Source organism: Crocodylus porosus, unplaced genomic scaffold, assembly GCF_001723895.1.
Source record: "Crocodylus porosus isolate Cpor-Errol unplaced genomic scaffold, CroPor_comp1, whole genome shotgun sequence".
In the NCBI taxonomy this organism is placed as follows: Eukaryota; Metazoa; Chordata; order Crocodylia; family Crocodylidae; genus Crocodylus; species Crocodylus porosus.
In genome coordinates this window covers 48441108-48463814 of record NW_017728907.1, presented here as the reverse complement: position 1 = coordinate 48463814, position 22707 = coordinate 48441108, and the positions used below count along the sequence as shown (strand labels likewise).

Genomic DNA, 22707 nt, shown 5'->3' with positions numbered 1-22707 from the left:
GCAAAAGTTGCAGTGAAGGTAGTCAGTAGTTGAAGGTATCTCCTTGTTCAAACAACTTTCCGGAGGCCATGGTTAAGTACTCCGTCTGGCATGTGAAGTCATTAACGCAGGCTTGCCAGAAAGGACCACTAGATGGTCTAATCAGACCTGCAGAGCTGAGACCAGAAGATTTCTTTTAGTTGCTGGGAGTATTGAGCCCAACAACTAGTATCACTAACCCAGGTCTCTCAAGGAAGGCGACTGGTCTTCATCTGAAGACTTACAGAAAAGGGGAATTCATTGTTCCCTTTGGTTGTTGTGGTTCATCCCTCTCCCTCTATTCCTGTTATTTATCAATTTGTCTGGCTTTAACTTCCAGCCATTCATGTTGTGCCTTCCTCCACCAAAGAAAATGTGTGTAATAATACCTTCCTGTTGTATAGATGCTTCCTTAGTATCTGTCAAAGTTTTATAGTTTCATAGTATTTTGGGGTCAGAAGGGACCTGAACAGATCATCTAGTCTGACCCCCGGCCACTGGCAGGAGCACACGCTGGGATCACACGATCCCAGACAGGTGTTCATCCAACCTCTTTTTGAATTTACCCAAGGTAGGCCCAAGGACCACTTCCCTAGGAAGTTGGTTCCAGATCCTAGCCACCCTAACAGTGAAATATTGTCTCCTAATCTCTAACCTGAACCTATTCTCCAGCTTCTGGCCATTGTTCCTCATCACCCCAGGTACTGCCGGAGGGAATAGGGCCCTTCCTATTTGCTGCTGATCTCCCCTAACGAGTTTCTAGGCAGCCACCAAATCCTCCATCAACCTCCTCTTGCTGAGGCTGAACAGGTTCAGGTCCCTCAGCCTCTCCTCATTGGGCCTGCCCTGTTGCCCTGCAACCAAGTGTGTGGCCTCCTCTGGACCCTCTCAAGGCAGGTCACATCCCTCTTGAAGTGCGGCGCCCAGACCTGGACGCAGTGCTCCAGCTGCGGCCTGACCACTGCCGCATAGAGGGAGAGGATCACCTCCCTGGACCAACTTGAGATGCACCTTTGGATGCACGACAAGGTGCAGTTGGCTTTGCTGGCTGCAGTCTGGCATTGGCGGCTCATGTTCATCTTGGAGTCAGTAATGACTCCAAGATCCCTTTCTGCCTCTGCTCGCAAGAGGGGAGCTCGCCTCTGCGTCTGTGTGCTGTGGGTGCCCTCTCCCCAGGTGCAGCACCCTGCATTCGTCTACGTTGAAGCCCATCCTCTTCCCATCTGCCCACTTCTGTAGTCTGTCTAAATCTAATTGCAGCCTCTCTCTCCCTTCAAGCATGCCTACCTCTCCCCACGTCTTGGTGTCATTGGCAAACTTGGACAATGTGTTTTCCATCCCCTCATCCAAGTCGCTGATGAAGATGTTGAACAATGCCGAGCCCTGGGGGGGCCCCGCTATTCACATCCCACCAGGTCGAATACAACCCGTCCACCACTACTCTCTGGGTGCGCCCCATCAGCCAATTTTTGACCCATCCAATTGTGCAGGCATCAATGCCACAGTCGCTCGATTTATTAATGAGAATGGGGTAAGAGACAGTGTCCAAGGCCACCTTAAAGTCCAGAAAGACTACATCCATGGCGATACCATCATCCACAGATTTAGTTACCTGGCCATAAAAGGCCATCAGGTTGGTCTGGCAGGACCTGCCTTTGATGAACCCGTGCTGATTGCCCCTGGGCATGGTCTCCCCTGCCGGCCCCTCACAGATGTGATCCTTGATAATTTTTTCAAGGATTTTCCCCAAGACCGATGTGAGGCTTATGGGCCTCACAATGGTCTTGGGGAAAATCCTTGAAAAAAGTGCTTTATAAAGGAGGCCGGTATCATATCCCAGTTTTACAGGTGGAGAAACTGAGGCACAGTGAGAGGAAATGGCTTGCACGTGCACATACTAGTGGGAGAGCTGGATTAGATCCCATGTTTCCCACGTTCTAGTCCAGGGCTTTATTTCCAACCGCCCCAGTATTTTCTCATCAGAAGTATTTATGCACCACAGCCAAATTGCCTTTGATTACCTAAATTAATCCCGGATATTTTTTTCGATATGAGACCTCATGGGGCTGAAAATGATTGGACCTGATCCAGAAGCCGGTGCGTGAAATTCTCCAGTGTCTCTAGCACAGGAGATCCTACTGGATCGTTTAGGCTTTTAATGCATGAAATGCCCCTGAAGCATAGACCATTGCCTTTCTTCATCACATGTGCTAGTGAAAACGGTGCATGCTGTCTTGAATAGGCATCAAAAAAAAAAAAAAGAAAAGAAAAGTTTGTGTCTCAGACCCTGAGCCCAGCCAAAATCCGCTAGAGGGCACAATTACCTGCTGTTTGGGGATGACCGTGATCAGAAATGATTTCTCTCAGCAAACAGACTTTTCAATTAATGAGTAGGTTTCTTGCTAAATTAATGCCGTGGAGTTTTCCTGACCTGTCTAACACTGATAAGTTTGTGCATGGTGGACGCTGCTCATAGGAAATAAGCACGTATGCTCTTTACATCACTGAACCTGCAAAGGGCAAAAGACAAGCTCAGATAGATTAGGAGAGAATGCCAAAGAGCACGCCGCAGAGTAAAAGATCATGGGTGTTTATAGCACAATTCAGGTAACTGGTGAGCAAAGGTGACCTCTTGTCCACAGCGTTGTCAGCACAGATTGAGTTGTAGAGCTGTCAAGAAGACATTCCCAGCGGTGCAGGAATAACCATGTAGTTGCCTGGGATATGCACTCGCCTGAACTTAATTAAGTCTGCAGCATAGTCAGTGCTGCCCAATTAAGAGCCCTGAAACGAACTGGCTTCCAGCCTTTCCAAGGCATCTAATAGTCATTGCAGAGATGCTGCCACCAAGCAGCTTCTGGAACGGACCAGCTCCCCTCGATTGTAAGCCTTCTTGTAGCTGTGTTTCGATAGCTGCTTCCCCTTCACCAGATCTCTGTGGTTAATCGGAGTACAGCTACTTTACAGAGGAGAAGAAGGGGCTGGAATATCCTGTGCACTTAAGTGTGGGTGTACTTAAGGCCCATACAGATAAGTGGTATTTGTTGTAATACAGGCAATAGCAATAGGATTGGTACAGGCATTGTGCTAGACTGTTAACTGAATTATGCTCTTATTTGTTATGCATATAACTATATTCATGTTGGTGTGTACCCACATGTGAAGTGCGTGCCTTCGTGGTTTCAGAGTTGTTAGGGGCTGGAAGGGACCTTACAAATCATTGGGTCCAGCCCCCCTGCATGTGAGCAGGAAAATATATATACTGGGACCATACACACACACGCACGCACGTATACATGTGTATGTATGTGTATATGTGTGTGTGTGTATGTATGTATACACACACATATGTACTGGGACCGTAAGTAGATAGATCAGGTACCTCATTACCAAAATAATACTAATAAACCAAGGGGAATGATACAGAAAACAACCAAAATATGATTAGGTGATGAGGTAGAGTGAGGGTAAAATTGACTGATGAGACTAGTATAAATTGCAGATTTATTTTAGAGATGCCCTGCTGTGCAGTGAGGCCTGAATCTCCAAAGATTTGAGATGCATAATGACAAGTTAAGAATTGCTGTTAAAATAACCAGAGGCTGGAGGATCTAACTCTTAAGAGGGAGGAGAATAAGGGAAAGCAAACTGCTGATGAAGACCAGGATGAATTTCGGGCTAGTGAGATCATTGTGGTGGTGAAATCATCTACCAGGGGAAGTGACAACTGTGCAAGTGCATGACAAGTCTAGTCTAGGCAAACTATAAATACCATGAACATCCGCTATGAACAGTGGTAGGTACAGAGCGATGATGGTCTTAGAGCTAATATTTCTGTTGAGCTTGGATGCTGAAATTTTATATCTTCATTCGTTATAGGACACCATGACAGGACAAAAGTCAATCGATTCTTTTTTAATTGTGTTTCGTCACACGCATCGTAAGGGAGAACTCACCATCAAAATGATACAGGCAAAGGATGGTGTGTTGTCCATGACTTACACGTGGGGAAGCTGAGGCACGGAGCAACCAAGTGACTTGCCTAAGGACACAGAGGCAGCCTGTGGCAGAGCTCCCTTTCTCTCTCTCTCTCTCCCTCCCTCCACCCCCCTGATTTGCTTGCGTCTCGGTTTAAACTCCCAGCACCTACAGTGATCCCTCCAGCACCTAAGTCTTGGTCTTAATAAGGCATCTGCACCGCGAGGCCTTGAGAAACGTACCGTTACGTTCTGCATGCATCACCTGCCTCCCCTGCAAGGCTGCTGGTGTAGCAACCCGTTCCATACGAGCACCTCTCGCTTCTGCCCAGGCTGAGCTGTTCCAGGAGTCGATTCGTTTGACCCCGTGAAATTCACCCTCTTGCCTCCTGCTGAACCTGGTGACTGTCTGCCCCGATTGAATGGCTCAGGGCAGCCAAGCCTTGGAGAGAAGCTTGAGAAGCCATTGCTCTGGAAGACGTTGCATCGTTCTGTGACTTGCGGCGGTTTCTGCACATCAAGGACACAAAAGCTTTCATTTGTTAGCGACGGGAGATGCAAGCTCTTTGGGACAAGGACTGGCTTGTGTTTGTACAGCACCTAGCACTGTGGGATCACAGGTCTGTGACTCAAGCTCCCAGGTTCCCCCTGGCACCCAACAACAACAGTCATTAGCGCAGCATCATTTGCCACAAGCAAATGCAAAACCGCTGGTGCGTAGCATGTGGAAAGCCTGCCACCCCGAGCCCACAGGCCCAGTTTCTGGATTTGCATTAGAGGGGACAATACTTGACTGTTATGGTATTCCACGACAGAGCCCGGATCTGCGCTGTGAACGTTCACGGGCAGACAAGGTTCTTTGGGTAAATCCCGTATCTTTTATTAGACTAAAATAGTTGGAAAAATTCTTCTTTTCAAGCTTTGGGGTAAAACACCCTTTGTCAGGCTGGGGAAGCATCTGCAAGCCGTCTGTGCTCTTCCTGGATGGGATAGAAGAGAAACCAGAGGCCAGTACACATGCAGGAAAGCTGGTGGGGGATTTTTGTCCTGGATTTCCATGGCAGCAGGATGGTACCTGGGGCATGTGGGTTTTCTTGTGGGAAGAAAGTCTAGGCATCTTGGCAAGGGGACAGGACTGGCCATGGGTTGTTGGCAGAGCTCTCAGAACAGCCTGGGCAACAACTGGCCAGGCTGCAGGACTGCAGAGAAAGACCTGGGACTTACAGTAGACCATAGGCTAATACGACCCAGCCATGTGCTCTTGCTGTTAGCCTTTTTTTTTTCTCTTTGCAGCATCCTGGATTGTGTTAATGGGAGTGTCACAAATTGAGGGAAGCAATTCTTCCACTCTCTACAGCACTGGTGAGGCTCACCCTTGAGTACTGTGTCCAGGTTTGGACCCCCGCACTTCAAGAAGGATGTGGACAGGTTGGAAAGAGTCCAGCCATGGAAGCCAGAAATGATTAGGTGCCTGGGAAACAAGACTTATGAAGAAAGGCTGAAAGGACTAGGGTGATTGAATCTGGAGAGGAAAAGACTGAGGCGGGATTTGATAACAGTTGTCAAATCGCTGAAGCACAGTCACAAAGAGGACGGAGATGGGCTTTTCTCTGTGACCATAGGACTAGGAGCAATGCCCTCAAGCTGCAGCAGAGAAAATTTAGGTTGGAGATTAGGAGGAACTTGCTTGGTATGAGGGTGATTCAGCATTGAACAGGGAAGTTTTCGACTTTCCATCCTTAGACATTTTCAAAAGCAAGTTAGATGTTTGACTGGGCTGGTTTAGCTGGGGCTAATCCTGTCCTGATGCAGCAGATGACCTTGTGAGGTCCTTTTCAGCCCTGCTTTCTTGTGCTCCTATGAACAGCTTGTGCCTTAGTGTTTCTCTGGCAATGCCGGGACCTTCTGGTGGCAGCTCTGAAGTCGCTTGCATTGGGAAGAATGCAGATTTCCTAACAATCGCTAAGCCCTTTTCTGGGCTTTTCATCTGTAGATCAGCATGAGCTTCGCTTGCGAGGTGGGGATCATCCCCATTTCACTGATAGGGAAACAGAGGCTTCCTCTTGCACAGGAATGGTGCGAGCAGGAGTCTATCATCAGCAAGACGCTCAGTGGTTGGGGGAAGAATAAACACCCTGATGCATCTGACCCACTCAGCACCCCCCCGGCCTCCGTGCAGCTGGGGGTCACTGCAAGTCTCCCAGCACCCGTCTCCTCTTGGGTCCATCATCAGTTATGTGGTGTTAATGGGCAACATGGAGACATCAGCGTCTGTCTGTGCTGAACCTGCCACTCGGACGCATTCCCTGCCGTCATTCAGTCTCTCTTCAGTCTGAGGAGGAGAATCCAATTACCGCAAGGCGATGAATGCTGTGCTCAGGCTGAGATGCAATTAAATTCCTCTGGAGTTGGATATGACCTCCAGGCTGGGAAATGGCTCCTTGGATAATGAAACGACTAGTGCACGCGTTGCAATCAGCTCAGTTTAAACTGAATCGAAGCGTGGCCTTTCCTGGCGTTTCAAAGGTTAAAAGCTGCTCGTGGCGGGTTTTTCAAGCCATATAGATTTCAAACCATGTGCCTGAAAAGGGGTGACTGCGCCCAAAAGCTTGCTAAGGACTTTTTTCCGACTAAGTTGGTTTAATAAAAGATATCGCCTCTACTCTAAGAGCCTTGCAAACCATATATCAAGCAGCCAGTCACTGAGTTCTCAAGCAGAAGTTTCTACGGGATGCCTATTGCATTACCTGACTCTCCTTATGCCTGAAGGAGGGCTTTTGTACCCAAAAGCTTGTAAAGAAGAATTTTCCCAACTATGTAGTTGGTCTGATAGAAGAGATCACATCTACCCAAAGAACCTGGTCTGTCTACATCCTTAGACTTGCACAGCTACAGCCAGCAGCCCTGTTGCATTACCTGTGTTTCTCCGTTGAGATGGTGTTACATGTACAGAGTCCCCCATCTCGCCCATGCTATCAGTTAATGTGTTGTAGAATCCAGTGTTGGAGGCGTTGGTTTGGTGGACACACTGAAAGACCTTTCATGATCATAATTCAGTTGGGATTGGACTGCAACATCCTATTTGCCTGTTTGTTGAACTCTTTGACAAAATAAAGCAACCTGCCTGGTGTGTTTTAGGTCAACTGCCCCCAAAAGAACTAGGGTTATTTAGTCTGGAGAAGAGAAGACCGAGGGGGAGATTTGGACACCATCTTCAAATACCTGAAGGGTGGTTGTGAAGGGGATGGAGATTGATTTTTCTTTGTGGATGGAGGGGACAGGACTAGGAGCAATGGCCTTAAATTGCAACAGAGGAAACTGAGATTGGAGATGAGGAGGGACTCTCTGACTATAAGGATGGTCAGGCAATGGGACAGGCAACCTAGAGAAGTTGTGGAATCGCCATCCTTGGAAATTTTCAAAAGCAGGTTGGAGAGACACTTGAAGGATGGGTTAGTTGGGCCTGATCCTGCCACGAGGCTCATGGACAACCTCCGAGTCCTGCTTTCCTATGAACCCCACATGTGTTTTGTTGCTTTTAATTAAGCCTTTACACAAAGCATAACTCCCTTTTCCTTTTTCAGTTTGGGTTTTAAACAAAAGAAACACCAACTAGAAGCAAAACAGTTATCACGTAAGAACATAAAAACTGCCATTTCCTGGGTCGGAGCCAGCGGCCTGTCGCACAGCGGCAGAGAGCAGGGGGCTGAACAGGAGAGTGAACAGGGCATTTTATGAAGACGGTGTCACAGCACTCGAGCATTCCTGCATGTAATTTTTCAATTAAAAACACTGAAACGAGGAGTCTGGATCTTTTTAATGAAATTTTCCTTCAATTTTTTGGCTGATTTTGTTGTTGTTTTTTTTGCAAGATTTAAACCCAATTTGCAAAACGTTTTTTTGCTTTCCTCTAAAATTGGACTCTCTTGGCAGATTTGCTGTTCAGGATCCCTTTGTAGCACTTGATGCCGCAGGTGGTTGTGTGGGTGCCACCCTGCCTTGTCTCTTGCCTGACTTCAAATTAACCCACCTCTCTGTTCATTGTGAAAATACAGCCCAGTCATCCGTCAGCACCTGTCACCCGGCGGAGAGGAAGCTGAGATCTGTTCCCATTTGTGGCATGGTCCGTAGGTTCATAGATATTAGGGGCTGGAAGGGACCTTGCAGATCATGGGGTCCAGCCCCCTGCACTTTGGCTGTGCTCTCTTATTTTGGATCCCAGACTTCATTATCCAAGTGCTGAGAACGAATTGCAGGCAGTCAATGAAAATTAGGCCACAGAAATCACTGGAATAGCATTGCACATTTAAGGCAATGAGGACTAGATTAGTAAGGTGATCACAGGGGATTGATTTATGTTGGGAGGAGACACTGATGTTATCACATTGCATCTGAACACGGTTACAGTGTGATGACACTTATGACACTTTGCAACACAATATGTTCCCTAATGGGCAACCCAGCCTGGGCTAGTTGCTGGGCTGATTAAACCTGCTTGAACTGGTAGCCCCCACCCATCTAGTGAATCAGCTGGCCACTGTTAGGGCCACTGGGTCGTCTGCTGGGGAAAACATCCTCCCCATCTAGTTGCACTTGTGGCATCTGCCCAAAGATCTGCTGTGATGAGCTTCCCTTGATCCTGTGCTCTCTGGTTTTCTGGCTTCGGACTCTGCTTTAGAAACTCTGCTGGGCTTTGGTCACTTGGCCTGTGACTTGGACTCCACTTCTGGAGTTTGGAATAACTTGCACTTTACCCCGCTTGGTGTGGCTTTTGGATGCCCAGCTCCTGTCTCTAGCCATCCCCTGTGCCCTCCCTAGGCCAGACTGCCTACGACCTGGTCCTTGCAATACGGGCATCTGGTAGGGCTAAGCAGCTGGCTTAGGCCTTACAAGCCAAGTTGGCAAGATACATTATCAACCTCTTGAAACAGGCATGAGAAACGGAGCAAATGGGTGCCTCGGACATGATCTGATTTGGGGTCTTGAGAGTGGCATCTGCCTTTTATTATTTGCATCCAAGTGCAGCGGGCTAGTCAGTCTAGGAGGGTAGCAAAGCACTGGAATGGGTCACCCAGGGAGGTGGTGCAGTCTCCATCCTTGGAGGTTTTTAAGCCCCAGGTAGACAAAGCCTTGTCTGGGATGATGTAGTTGGGGCTGGTGCTGCTTGGAGCAGGGGGTTGGACTAGATGCCTCCTGAGTTTCCTTCAAACCCTCATTTTCTATGATCCTTTGATTCTATCAACGGGAGTCGGACTCGACGATCTACTGAAGTCCCTTCCAACCCCAGCATCTATGAATCTGTTATGCTATTGTGAATCTATTGACAGATGCAAGGTTGGGGCTACCAGTTCAAGCAGGTTTAATCAGCCCAGCAACTAGCCCAGGCTGGGTTGCCCGTTAGGGAACATAGTATGCTGCAAAGTGCCATCACGCTGCAGCATCACTCTGTTCAGATGCAATGTGATAACATCAGTGTCTCCTCCCAACATAAATCAATCCTCTGTGATCACCTTACTAATCTACTCCACATCTGCAAGCTGGACTGTCTAATGCAGACCGTGGGCACTTGTGGTTTTTGCTGTGGGTGCCACCGTTTGATCCCCGCGCTGGGTAAGCTGGCAGCCAGCATAGGTTTGTCCCATCCGTTTTCCGCTCAGAAGAGTTCACCAAGGCTTTTGGGGATGGAGCTACAGAAGGAAGATGCAGCAGGGACCTCATCAGTGACCGGAGGTGGTGAAAGCCCTTCCAGGGGTAAGCTGCAAGGTAGGACTCTTCTGCGTTGCAGCTTTGCAAGTTGCTAAGAAACTGCTTTGGCCTCCAGGCAGTGATGGCTTGTTCTGACAATAATCAATAACTCCAGTCGAGCATTCGCCAGGCAGCACCGGCGTGCGTCTGCTCCTGTATTTAGCGCTCCAGCTATTCTGGCAGTTGAAGTCTTCTGAGATCTGTTGCATTTCTTGATTTAAAAATTAACGCGTGCCAGGTTTTAAAAAAGCTGCCTCCAGACTTTTAAAGATGGCATGCTTCCCCCTTTTGGTTGGTTTCAGGAAAAAAACCCAGGTTTCAGGAGAATTGGAAATACAATACAAAGTCAGGAGTAGAAAGGGGGGGGTTGTTTTTCCCCCTCTCCTTTTTCTTGAGTTCTCCCTGAACTAAAGGGAAGGAGTCTTGAATCTTTAATGTGGAGCTCATTTCTTAACCCTGTGAGCTAGGCATTTGTGCTAGCCAGGCTCGAGCAAAACAAGCAAACAGGAACCAGCATTTGAAGCAAACCGATTTTCAGATCCCTTCCTCTCCTGATTATTCAGCTTTCTGGGGCTTGACTGAGTCATGGTGTCTTCGAAGAGAAATAGTAAAAAAAATAGTATATAAGAGACCCGCGTTTCTAATGGAAAAAGGCAGAAATCCTAACGGGGACATATTCATATTTATTCCACATGAATATTTCCTTTAAAAATGATTATAAGCAATAACAGTGCCTTTCAGGCCTTTCCATGGTTTGCTTTTCAACTGAGCTAATAAAGCCAAGTAGCAGAATGAAAAAGAAGTAAAACAGTGATAATCTTAAAAGATCGGCATCCCTAACAGCTCTTAGTGAAAGCTACTTTTTCCTCTTATGCTCACCTGCAAAATGTATGTCTTTATGGACATGTATTTCTTCTGCCTCCGCCTCTCCCCATAAAGTCACCACCCCCACATTTGCACGGGGGCAGTGAGTGTTGGTTGGAGAGGCGATGCCAAAAGTTAGTTTTTCTTTAAGAAGTGTCGCCTCTTGTCAGCAGGGACCACGCCAGCAGTTTCTAAGAGTCACCAGAAAGTCTCCAGCTTAGCCCAGGCACCCCTGGGCATTGCACCCCTGCCTTCAGGGTGGAGGTGCTGGGCTTGGAGCATTTGCATCAGTGATGCAAGCTGCTGCCCCTCCAGCCTGTGCATGGAGTTGCCCAGGTGTCACCCTGATGGGCAGATGATAAATCGCTGTGATCCCGCTCGCTCATTCAGCCAGGTGATGCGTCTCTGCGAATCGCTCGACTCGCCCAGCAGCTACCGTCTCATAAAACACCCTGTCACCCCGCCGGGAACCGGTCTTCTCGGTCGCGCTGAGCTGAGCAGAGACTGCAGCAAGGCTGGAGGCCGCGCGATGAGCTGTGCCTGGGTAGGTGCAGGCAGGTGGTGGAAGGGTTTTGGTTGGTGGCTGGTCTCTGTGCGTGTGTTGGGAGTGGGGGCACGCAGCCCCAAGTGGTCGGAGAAGGGCAGAGCCCTAGGGCAGCGAGGGGGCAAAGGCAGCGGTGGAGGAGGAGATGAGCAGCTGCAGGACTGACCTTCAAGGGAGGTGGTAGGAGATCTAGGGACTGGTGTCTGAAACGGTGAGTCCCCTCCCTGTGGGGAGAGTCCAGGTTTGCCTGGCTCTATGATCTCTTATCGGCTCCTGAAAGGAAATGCCTTTGACCCTTCCCAGTGCCGTGTCCCAGACTCCCCCCGGGTAACAGCACAGACCGGGCAGGCCTGCTTGGGTCAAGGCATCTTTTCCCCTGCAAGCGGTGGGCACTGTCTTTCAGCAGCCGGGCACTTTTAGGGAAGGAAATGCTGTGCTGAGCAAGTTCCCGTCCTGGGAGATCACCCTGGGGCAGCACATTTCATCTCTGGCTCATTACAAAGCAGGGCTGATGGGCCAGCTGAGGTGCATCCCACCAGCCCTGCCTCTCCCTCCTCTGATTGTCTGGGGGGGGCGGCACGTCCTTTACTTAACCCCACTTGTGGGCAGCGGGCCTCAGTCTCTTCCAGAGGCCGGCTTCAAAGTGCCAGCTGCTCTGCTCCTGGGCCCCATGCCCCGGCCATAGCTTGGCCCTGGCTGGGGGGACTCTAGTTCCTGCCAGCGGGTCTGCCTGCTCTCCTCCAGGTATCCTGCTACTACAGGTGGGGAAACTGAGGCGGGGGAGAGGAAACCGGTGACGTCATCCGTGCCCATAGCAGAGCTGAGAACAAAACTCAGGTCTCCTGCTGCCGGAGCGACGGCTGTCCGCTGGTCCCAGCGACCAGGCTCTCAGAGGTGTCGGAGACCGCCGGTTCCTCGCGTGCCTCCTCTGCTCCGCGGGCAACACGGTGACTCGAGCTGCGGACAGGCCTCCCCAGGGCCGCTGCAAGGCTCTGCCAGGACATAGTGAGCACTGCTGGGAGAGAGCACTAGCACGGATATATTTCTTGGTCCTGCTTTCTCCAGATGTGAGAGGCAGCTGCAGCCTGGGGTCCATCCTCGGGGAACCCCCCCAGCAGCACAGGCCATTGAGCAGAATCGAAGTGGGGTGTCTCTGCGCAAAACTTCAGTCGTGGCTGGGTCTGCTGGCAAGTAGGGAGGGCCTAGGTGACGGTGGGGCTGTAGAGAAGCCCGGTCCATGGGGGTGAGGCTGCTCTCCTTCTTTTGGCCCCTCTTTCCACCCCGCTGCCTCCCTGGACAGCTTGCTCTTGTACTTGGCACCCACGATAAAAGCGCTAAGCTGCTCCCACCTCTGGCACTGCCCTGCACAGAAGCTCACATCTGCTGCATTAGTCTCTAGGGTCGGCACTGACCTTACACAACGAGCTTTTGAACAACTGGTTAGCTCCCTGTGGTATTATTACCTGGGTAGTTACACGTGGCTGCACCGAGCAGCCACTGCGTGGCAGTGCAGATGTAAACCCCTGCTTCACTGTATTAGCTTGCCGCTATAAACTGGTACTATTGCAGGGCTTACGCTGAGACATCACATTTGCTTCTGCTTGGCAGCGCTCTCTTTCTGGTCAGGCTCCCACCTCTTGCCCTGGGCTGAAGAATGCTGCACGCTTGTATGGGATTAATTCATCTCATTGTGGCCTTTAGGGGCAGCACTTCCAGCGGGGAAAAAGCAGTTAAGGCCTCTGGTATAGCCAGAGTGAAGGGTGTTTTAAAAACAGGATGGTTTATATGATATCTGAGAGAAGAAGTTAGCTGTGTTAGTCTGAAGTCAGTCAGAAGGCAGGGTAGGGATGTTAGACATGTACTTTTTAGAGATTAAATAAGATTGTGTGTGTATGTAGAGATCTATATAATCTATAGCTGTATCTTTCTCTCTTTCTCTCTCTATCTATTGATAGATAGAGCTGTATATAACTGTATAGAGCTCTCTTTCTTACCCATCCATCCACACAGCACAAACTTTCCTGAACCCAAGTTCACTTCATTGCTTGTAGATGGCACCACGCTCAGCTGAATGAAAACAGCATCTGATGAAGCGAACTTGGGTTCACAAAACCTTCTGTTCTCTCTCTATTTTATTAACTTAGTCTATATAAAGGTACATCTCCACCCTGCCTTGATATGATTTCTGCCTTACTAAAAGGCTTGGGCAGGGGCTTGGGGGTTAGACTGCTCCCCAGTAGTGTTTGCCTCAGTTTCCCCTTTAGTCATCTGGCCAGAAAGAGAGGGAGAGAGAGTGTCTTTAAGCCTTTCTGAGCCCTGGACATCCCCCCCCCCATCTCCTCCCCCATCCCCATGTTGCAGATGGCTGACAAATTCCTGTAGAAACCTGCTTAGCAAGGCCGCGGGAGTCCAGCCGGCCATCCCAGGTGCAAGCGTGCGTTGCGGAGAAGGGCAGCCGCAGTGTTTCTTCTTCCTCTTGGATTGCGTTCCCCTGGCAAGGCTAGTGAATGAACACAGCAGCTGCATACGGTGCGATATCAAGGACTCCTAGGTCACTGATTCGGCGCTACCGGCAGCCACAGGCGTGTTCATCCCTGCTCAGCACTGACGGCAATGCCAGCACGGGATGGGAGCAGCGGGGGTGACCCACCACATGCGAGCCACAGAGGAGGCGAGTGTCCGATCGAGCTACGGACGGATGCTCTGTCCCGAGGGCCAAGCAGTACTGTTTCGGAAGAGGGGGTGAGGGAAGTTGCTCCAGCCCAAAAACTAACCCAGGGTTGCAGGCCAAACCTTTTGAGATTCACTGCTGGTTCCTATGCGGTCGCTAATTCTACCGCTTTAGGCCCAGTTGTCTTCGGGCTCTGTCTTTGGGGTCCCGGCCCACAGCCTCTCCTCTCCGACCTTTCTGCGTGAGCTGCGCTCTGCAGCTGCGCTTAGCGGGTCTTTGGAGCTCAGCCCCAAGCCTATCATATCTGCGTCCTGTTATGAAACTGAAGTGTCCTATGGCGATGCTTGGCCGTTCTCCAGCAAGGCCCTTCTGTGGATCATCTTAAGGTCCATCTCCCGGTGTCCCAGCTGCTAACAAACTCCTAAAGAGGGAGTAGGGGTGACTGCCCCCGCCCCCAATGGGGAATTGATCCTCTCTGATCTCATTCACAAGGAAACAGCAGCCTGACTTTTGCTACCATTCCTCATTTTTGCATTAAACGTCTCGACTGGCCCCAGGTCGCCCTTCTTCTCTTTTCCTTGCTGCCAGTTTTTGTAAAGAGGCTGCTCAGTTCAACAAAACGAGCCCTTCATGACTGCCAGGATTGAAAGTGGGGAGCTGGCTCTCTTATTTAGCAACCTCCCCATTGCAGAACCGAAGGCATGTGAGGGGATTTTTTGTATTAAGGCTGCTACACACAAATGGGCCCGGTGGTCGTCCCTCACTCCCAAGCTAAACCTGGCTGTAGCCTCCATTTGTATGGCTTTCCCTAAATCTGCCTTGAGGCATCGTAAAAGAGAGGCCCCTTTCCTTATTAATAATATTATTTTTATTATTGCACAGCGATTCCCATCATGAACCAGGACTCTGGTGTGATACGTGATGGGGTCTGTGCAATTGCAGACCAAAGAAAATTGGCGGCAGGTCCCTTTGAATGAAAGGAATGAAAGTCCTTAGGTTGGTCGAGTCATGAGCTGCTCCCACCAAGCAAACAAACCAGAGCTCATTAGAAAATGAAACAAAGAGTTTGCCAGGGTGGCAGGCTTAGTGTTATTATTCAGTCACGGTCCTTGAATCCAGTGGCATAAGAACAAACCCCAGCGTCATCTGAGAGCCGAGATCAGGGTGACAAGGAGCTGATTTTGCACGACTCGCAGGCTGGATAGGTAAGAAACGTGGTGTGTCCACTGGATGCCGTCTGCGTGGGAGCACGTGGGGCCACATCTGCTCTTTGAACCATCCACCCAGAGCAAAAGCAAAGCTTGGGAAACACATCCCCCAAAGCCCCCAACACATCCCCCAAATTTTTGGATGCAAAAATAAAATGGTCATAGTGAGCCTGGCAGCCCCCGGGACTGCGAGAGCCTCCAGGGAGGACTGTGAACAGGCGCGAGAGCCACAGCTCCTGCAAACTGCCCTGGCAGCACTGACTTCAGCAAGGCTGAGCTGGCTTCGAACAGCTGAGGTGGTGGCTGGGGGAGAGACGTTGCAAAGCGGAAATAGGTCTGCACCGAGCGGCGGCCTCCTTGTTTCCTCCCGCTCCCGATGCACGGTTGAGACCGCTGGGGAGGGCGAGTCTGCGACGCTGCAGGTTGATGGGTTTGTGGCTTCCTGCCTCTCGCTGTCACTCTTTGGTCACAGCCCTGAGTCTCGGCTGTCCAACGAGATCCCATAATGTGACAGCAAGGGAGAGGCGAAATGAAGTGCACCACCCATCTGATGCCAGCCTGCAGGCTGCGGTGGCAGGTGACGCCCACCCCGTCCCAGGAATAGCTGGTGAGACAATGAAGATAAGTGACGCTGGCCGGCCACAGGCCCCAATCTGCAGCCTCCTGGTGTCAACAGGAGTCATTCGGTGAGCTCCAGCGGGCACTGGATCAGATACCAATGGCTCTGATCTCCCGTGATGCTCTCGGGCAACTCCAAACCGAATACACACAAACCACAGGAGACACAGACACTCGATGCACGAACGGAAAATTAAAAACTCTCCGGAGCGTGACTGCGGTCACCCAGAACAAACGTGGAACATGGACCGACTTGATGTCTGATCCACGGATACGAAGGAGGTTGCACAGCGATTGATGCTCCTGACACAACGGTCTGGCTCAGCCACCGAAACGTAAAATTAGAGTTGCTGTTCTGCATCGACATCAGCCGCACGAAAGGCTGCATTAGTGTTGACGCTGGCAGGTTGGGAATTAAACAAAGCCCTGGCTCTTGCTCCCGTTTTACGCTTTGGGGTAAATCAGGAGACTTCAATAAAGCCGTTTCTGATTTACACTAGTTTAACTCAGATCAGCATCCTCTCCTCTGACTTTCTTCACCCCCAGATCCACGTGAAATTGGGAAGTCTTTAGTGGTGGATTTGAAGCAAGACTCCCTTTCTCCTTAAGCATTCCTGAATTTTGGAGTGGTTCCACTTCAGGTGTAAACTGCTTAGGTTTTGGGGGTATACAACTGCTGATGGGATAGTATTCACCCCATAAGGATCCTTGGGCATTGCATAGCATTTCAGGCTGGCTGTTGGTAAGCAAAAGAGAGAAAGATGGGATTTGATCTGTGTGGAAGTCCCTAGGCTTGTCTGTAGTTGCAGATGGCTGAATTAATGCTTCTTCCTTTAGGAGTGGCTGTGATTTCAGAGGGGACCTGACAAAGACGTGCCAGTGATGAATCACCGGTCTAGGGAGGATCAGCTGAGAGCTCCTTCCTTGCAATGCCAGGACCAAGGGGCAGGCAAATCATTTGAAACTGGTGAGAGACGGACAGTGCTCCTGAAGCGATCACCCAATGCAACTCCCTGCCATGGGATCTTACTTACCTCCCGGGTGGCACCAGGAAGCTCTGTGGGCAAAAGCTAGATCCCAGATGAGGATTTGGCCACTCCAGGGATAGCGACTGTTGCTAACCAGGTTGAAAATGCGTTGGGAATACTAGCCCTCGCACTAGACCACCACTCAGGAAAAAAAAAATGTTTTAATATATTTATTATGTTTTTATTTTTTATTGCAACTCTATTTTCTATTATAATTTTATGACATTATTTTATTATATATTATAAATAAAACATATTATAACACAGTTATTTAGTGTTACAGTTTTGCATTTAGTTCTGAAGCCTCTTCGATGTTGATTCCCTGGCAGAAGAAGCGTTCTGGGCCGATACGACGATTTGGGGACCTCCCTGTACACTTGATGAGTTGTGGTCGATGCTTAAGAGCTAGCAGGGAATTTATGAAGTTCACCCCGGTGTAATGACTCTCTCTGCTGTCGTGGAAGTAGGGGAGGGGTGCTGAGGATGACACGGGTACAGTTCATGGGACCATAGGAAGTGAACAGCCAGACAGAAAAGGCCACCGCTGCCTTGCTCTGTGAAGACCCTGAGGGTCCAAAGGAAGCAGCGACTGACCATAAGAGCAGTCAGATGATGCAAAATCTGTCCGGGGAAGCTGGGCAAGCAGAGAGGCATCAGTCCAGGATAGTGTGGAACAGGACATCCTGCCCAGGGTACGAGTCGATGACCCCTGCAAGGGTCAGTGGACAAATGACTCTGCCCGCCAACTACTATCTGAGCGGCGTCACATCTCTCCCAGCCCCGAGACAAGGGAGAGCCAGTCACCCGTGTGACTCCCTTGGGACACTGGAAGCCCTGAAGCCAAGAAGATCCACATCCGGGAGGGGAGAGCCCTGGGCTTGGCCAAGAACAAGACCAAAGACTCTTCCAGGCCCTATGACAACGGATGGACTTGGAGAGGAAGACATGAGACAGAGGAGGCCTGTTAAGTGACCCAGCTGAAGGAAGCTGGCTGTGGAAGTCAAAGGGGGGATTTCAGGGTTTGGTGAACCAGCAAGGAGTTTCTCCAAGCGAGGAGAGCGACGTTAAGAAACGCCTGTGTCTGATTGCTTCCATCCTTACGTGCCCCCGGAGGTGTGGTCTAGCATGCCTGCAAGGTGGTGGCCTGGGACAGAGCGCAGCAAGTCGTCATGCTGCCTTTAGCAGGGTCCGCATTGCAACCGAGCAGCTGCATCATAGGGACCCGCTTCCAGAGCAAGGGATTAGCGGTAGATTTGGGGCCCTGGAAGTGTGCTAGAGAGCCCAGAGAAGGGGGTTGAAGCCTGGTCCATGACAGAGGGGGTCTTTCAAGAACATGGACCAAGCAAGTAGGCCCAAAGACCACTTCTGGCCAAGGACTGGAGTGGGATATCACCCCATCAACTGGACTGGGACATCATCCCGATGACCTGCAGGTTGGAGGGGGGATAATTTGGAGGGTGGCCCCAGGAAGCTCCATGGGCTTGGAGATTGGACAAGGGCTCCGAGTAGCACGCGGCAGCAAGCAGCAGCACTTAAATAAAGCTCTGGGTTGCTGCGGTCCAAATGGAGCCCCTTTATTGCCGCACGGTGCCCCTCGCATGAAACCTTGATGTGGAAGGGGCCTCTTTAAGAAGAAGATAAAAAGCATTAGCATTAAATTGCCAGACAGCCCTTTGTGGGGGAAGGAAGGGGAGGAGTGGTGTTATCCAGTAAAGCTGTTTAGCCGCGCTGTAAATTGAAATGATCAACAGGGAAGCGCACCAGAGTTAAACTCCTATAAAAAAACCAAAACCAAAAGTGCTTTATTAAAAAAGCTATGACCTAATAGAAAACTCCCCTGGGGTTTCCCTTCCCACTGAAAGCTACCTCCGCAAGTGCTCTCCAGGCAGGTACACCGGCGACTCAAACATCACCCTGCAGTGAAGCCCACCAGGCACGCAGGCCCAGCACCTCGCTGGCTGCAGGGCCAAGCAAGCCCATCGCGAGATCAGTCGGGCACGCAAAAGCTTTTTGGGTTTTTTTATTCTGGACCTGGGAACTGGAATAAGACGGGAGATGCTTCATCCAAATCGGAGAATGACTGAGCTGGCAGGGCCCTTAGGAGGCCGGCTAGCCAGACTAGGATCAGCCCTGGCTGTAGCCTCCCAGCCCAGCATTTGTCTGTCCCGATGATGGGAATTCCTCCGCCGCCCTGGATAACCTCTTCCAGCGCTGAGCCGCCCGCATAAACGCCGGGGGGCCGGGGGGAGCGTGACTATTGCATACCTCCCTCCACTGCCCCGAGGCTTTTTCCAGCCCTCTTGGCAGAGCCCAGACGCCGAGATCCCTTTCCAGAAGCAGAGAGGCAGCATGACCCTCCCCGAGTCCCAGCCCTGCCTCGAGCCAGGGGCTGACGTCAGGGTTAGTCGCACTGAATTGCAGGGGCAGACCTTTATTCTCAGAGCCACGCTTAAAGAAAGCAGCTGAGAGCAGGCTGCTTTGATAAGACATTTCCTGGCAGCCCAAGGGCCAAAAACAAAAAACGAAATAGCTTTTATTGCTCAAAAAAGCCCCCTTTTTTTTTTTACCCTGAAAAACTGACCAGGACTAAAAAGTTATGTATAGGGTTTAGATGGGTGCAGGAGGGAACAAAAGTAGCATGTGTCTATTCCTCTTTGCCCCCTTTAACATATTCTTTTGAGCTATAGCATTTTATATATATATATATGTATGTGCATATGTGTGTGTGTATGCGTGTATATATATATATATATATATATATATATATAGTTCCTGAAGTCTCTGGTTTAGAGCCAAGCAGGGGGGAGCCAAGTGGAAGGACCCGTAGCCAAAAGATTTCGTACGGCAGCCAAAAATGCTGCGCGCGTGCATGTGTGTGCGAGACACTTTCCCAAGAAGCTCGCTGCACGGTGAAAGGCCCCACAGCGTGGGAGCAAGAGGGAGGGCGGTGGGGGCAGGGAGCACCGCTCGCCTTTCTCGCAAGCGAGTTATTACAAGGACAGCTGTAGTTTGAGACACAATCAGGATGTGACATCACTGACAGGGGGAAAAAAAAAGGGGAGAGTCCGGCCAGAGTTTCTTTTAATGAAAACCCCAGGAAGGTTGTGGGCGCGAGAGTTTTCTCCCTGACACCCGGGGAGTGGGGCTTGAGAGCTGAACCCGGAGGGATTCAAAGCAGATCTCCCGGCGTTTGCTGCCTTAACACGGTGGATTAAATTCTTCGGCTCCGACCGGCTCTGGTAGGAGGTGCGTGGTTTTTAAGGGAGTTTTTTTTTTTTGCTCCGAGAATTGGCATCTCCCAGCAAAGTCGGGCTGTCCCCGCGGGGCGGTGTCGGGGAGCTCTGCTCCTCGGGGAAAGGGGCTGGTTTCTGACGGTGGAAGTGATGGGGCTGGGGGGCACTCGCGGGTTTGACGCCGTGCGCGGTGGGGCAGGGAGCTGGCGAGTGTGACCCGAGCCAGGAGTGCGTGGCAGGGGAAGGGGTGGCATTTAGCATGGTAGCGGAGGAGTCGACGGCACTTTCTGGAGCAGGCGCGGTCTGAAGTGGCTGAAGTTGGGGAGCGGTGTCCAGCGTTTGGCAGGTCCGGGCGCTGTGTGTAGGAGTCCCCTAGGGACGCTCCAGTTCGTGGTCGGAAAGCCCGTGGAAACCATCTGAGTCACCAGAGAGGTTAATTGGGAAGCGAGGCCGTGCGCCCTGGGAGTTGTTAGTCTGTCTGCGTGAGGGGTGCAGCCCACGGGGGTCTCAGGTAACAAGTTGCCTTCTGGGCCTGAGTCTTTTACCAAACCCAGCGGCGCCGGAGGCCGGAGAGTCTCGGGTCTGGCCCTGTATCCCTTTCCCCAGGGACCGAATCCAGACCCCTCTGAGCTAAAACGCGAGCGACTGCATCATCCCTCTGGCTTAGGCTCAGCCCCAAGTTCCCCAGCTGTTAGCTGCGATGAATTCATGTCCCCTGCAGGTCTGAGTCCCGCCGTACTGAGGGCTCGTAGCTAGGTGCCGGGTTCTGGCCAGAAGGATTTGGGTTCAAGTCCTGGCTCTGCTACAGGACATTGGGCAAGTCGCTTAATGCCTCCACGCCTCCGTTTCCTGGCTGTAAAATGGGGATGGAGTCCTATAATTATAGCAAATGAGGGTGAGAAGGGCCCTCCGGAGGTCACATCCAGTCCAGCCCGTTGCTCCAAGCAGGACCGTCCCCGCTGGGCCTGGGAGGTTAAAGACGAAGGGCTGCTCGGTTACGGCGGTGATGGATCGAGGAGGGTCTTCAGCCCTTGTACAAAGGGGGGCGGGAGGGCCCAGCAGCCAGGAGCCGTTCCAGGGCCGGGGAGGAGCAGGTTGAGGAGCCCCGGGCGGGGAGCGGATGGGGCAGAGTCAAGGGGACCGCTGGCTGCGGCACAGGAGCCGTCTCGAGCAGATCTAGCTTTGTGTCGCTCGCGGAGGGGAGGTGCAGGGGGGTTTCCAAGTGTGGGAGGAAGCAGAAAGGGGCAGCCACGGCGAGGCAGGCCTCCTGGCAGCGGGGTTGGTTGTGGAGGGGCTAAGACGCACCCAGCAGGAAACCCCTGCCCAGCCCTCGCTGCTTCTGCCCCCACAAGTGACCTGGGGAAATCTCGCTCACGCAGCCCGACCTCTTCAGGCCTGGCCGTCTCGGGTTAGGCCTCTCGGGGCTTTCCCGCTGGCCCCAGCCTATCTCACACGGGCCAGCCAAAGATCGCCCCCACCTCCCACCCCTCCCCGCTGTTTTTTTGGCCCGTTTCCTGGAATTTTCCACAGCTGGCAGGAGGCTGCGAGCAGCGGGCCATAGCTCGGCGCGGGGAGGCGGGGAGCCAGCCCCCTTTGGCAGGGACTCCTGCTCACGGTACCCGCACGAACGGCCTGGCCCCGCCACCCCCCAGGGACAGGGCTGCAGTCAGGGGAGGCTCCCCGTCCACCGCCAAGCGGGCTGGTATTTGGGTGACGCTCTGCCCTATGGCCGGCCTTGCGCATCCTGAGGCCGGGGCAGGGAGCGGAGGGACTCGGTTTGTGAGCAGAGGCTGTATTTAGCGACCGGGAAGGGGGAATTTAGCATGGATTTGCGAGCGGAGGAGGAAACGGCGCTGTCTGGAGCGAAGTCGGGAAGCGGCGCCGTGCGTTTGGCAGGGGCTGGGTGGCCGCGTGCTTCTGCACCTTGCCGGCTGCAGCAAGCTTACAACGAGCCAGGGGCTCAGGGCTTGGAGCCGCGGGGCCCAGCCACCGGTCAGCCCCGTCGCAGGGGCTGCCTTCTAGCAGGCGTCTCCCTAGGAGTCCGTGCTGTGCGAGTGCTGCCCGAACGAAATCCGGTACCCAGGTTGTAGCCGTATTGGTCTAGAAGAAAAGGCAATCAGGACTCGTAGTACAGATGCTATCTTTTATTCGACCAACAAGGTTTTTGCAGGTGCGTGTTGGGACGATCGCCCTTTTTTAAGCTCCAACTTGCAGCAGCGCTGCTAACGCTGCCAGTAAGGGAAGCCTCGATTTTTATCGTTGAGGAAAAAAAGGGAATCCCCTGACTGGTGGAACCGAAACCGAGGGCCAGACGGCGAGGGTGAAGAGGAGCGGCGACTTAGCCTTGGAGGCAGCTGCAGGCCCCTGCTTGCACGTCTGCCACCGAGGTCCTTCCCACCTGCAACGCACGGCAGGGGAGAGGGGGTGCCATGGCTGCCGTCCCCCCTGCAAAGCTCAAGCCCCAGGGACTGTGGCCTGGCCCTCTACCTGGGATCTCTGGAGCATGGATTAGCTATCTGTTACAGAAGCAGGGCATGGGATGCCAGGGTCCTCCTGCCTTGCCCGTGGCAGGTTCAGGTGTTACGTCGCGTCGATGGTAGTTTCACGGAGAGTTTAGATTATGGATTTATGTAGGATGGTTTGGATAGAGATGATCCTGTCTCGGGGGGTCGGACTTTCTGACCTGCCCTGCTTCTCTCCACCTCTGAGACTCATGAGCAGGGTGCTAGCCGGGGAAGGGCAGAAGAGCAGGACCGAGTTGACCGCCGTGCTGCTATGCTGGGACACCTGTAGGCACGTCC

General features: G+C 51.8%; 1 protein-coding gene across 3 annotated transcripts in view; it reads left to right on the top strand.

The window, feature by feature from the left end:
* Positions 1-19639: 19639 nt before the first annotated feature.
* Positions 19640-22707, top strand: part of MOB3C (MOB kinase activator 3C) — a 56354-nt gene continuing 53286 nt past the window's right edge. Inside the window, exon 1 of one of the 3 annotated variants that reach the window (XM_019531374.1) lies at positions 19640-19919. The gene's annotated coding sequence lies outside the window, so the exon portion shown is untranslated. The remainder of the gene's footprint in view (positions 19920-22707) is intronic. The other 2 variants (XM_019531373.1, XM_019531372.1) reach the window with 2 other exon arrangements.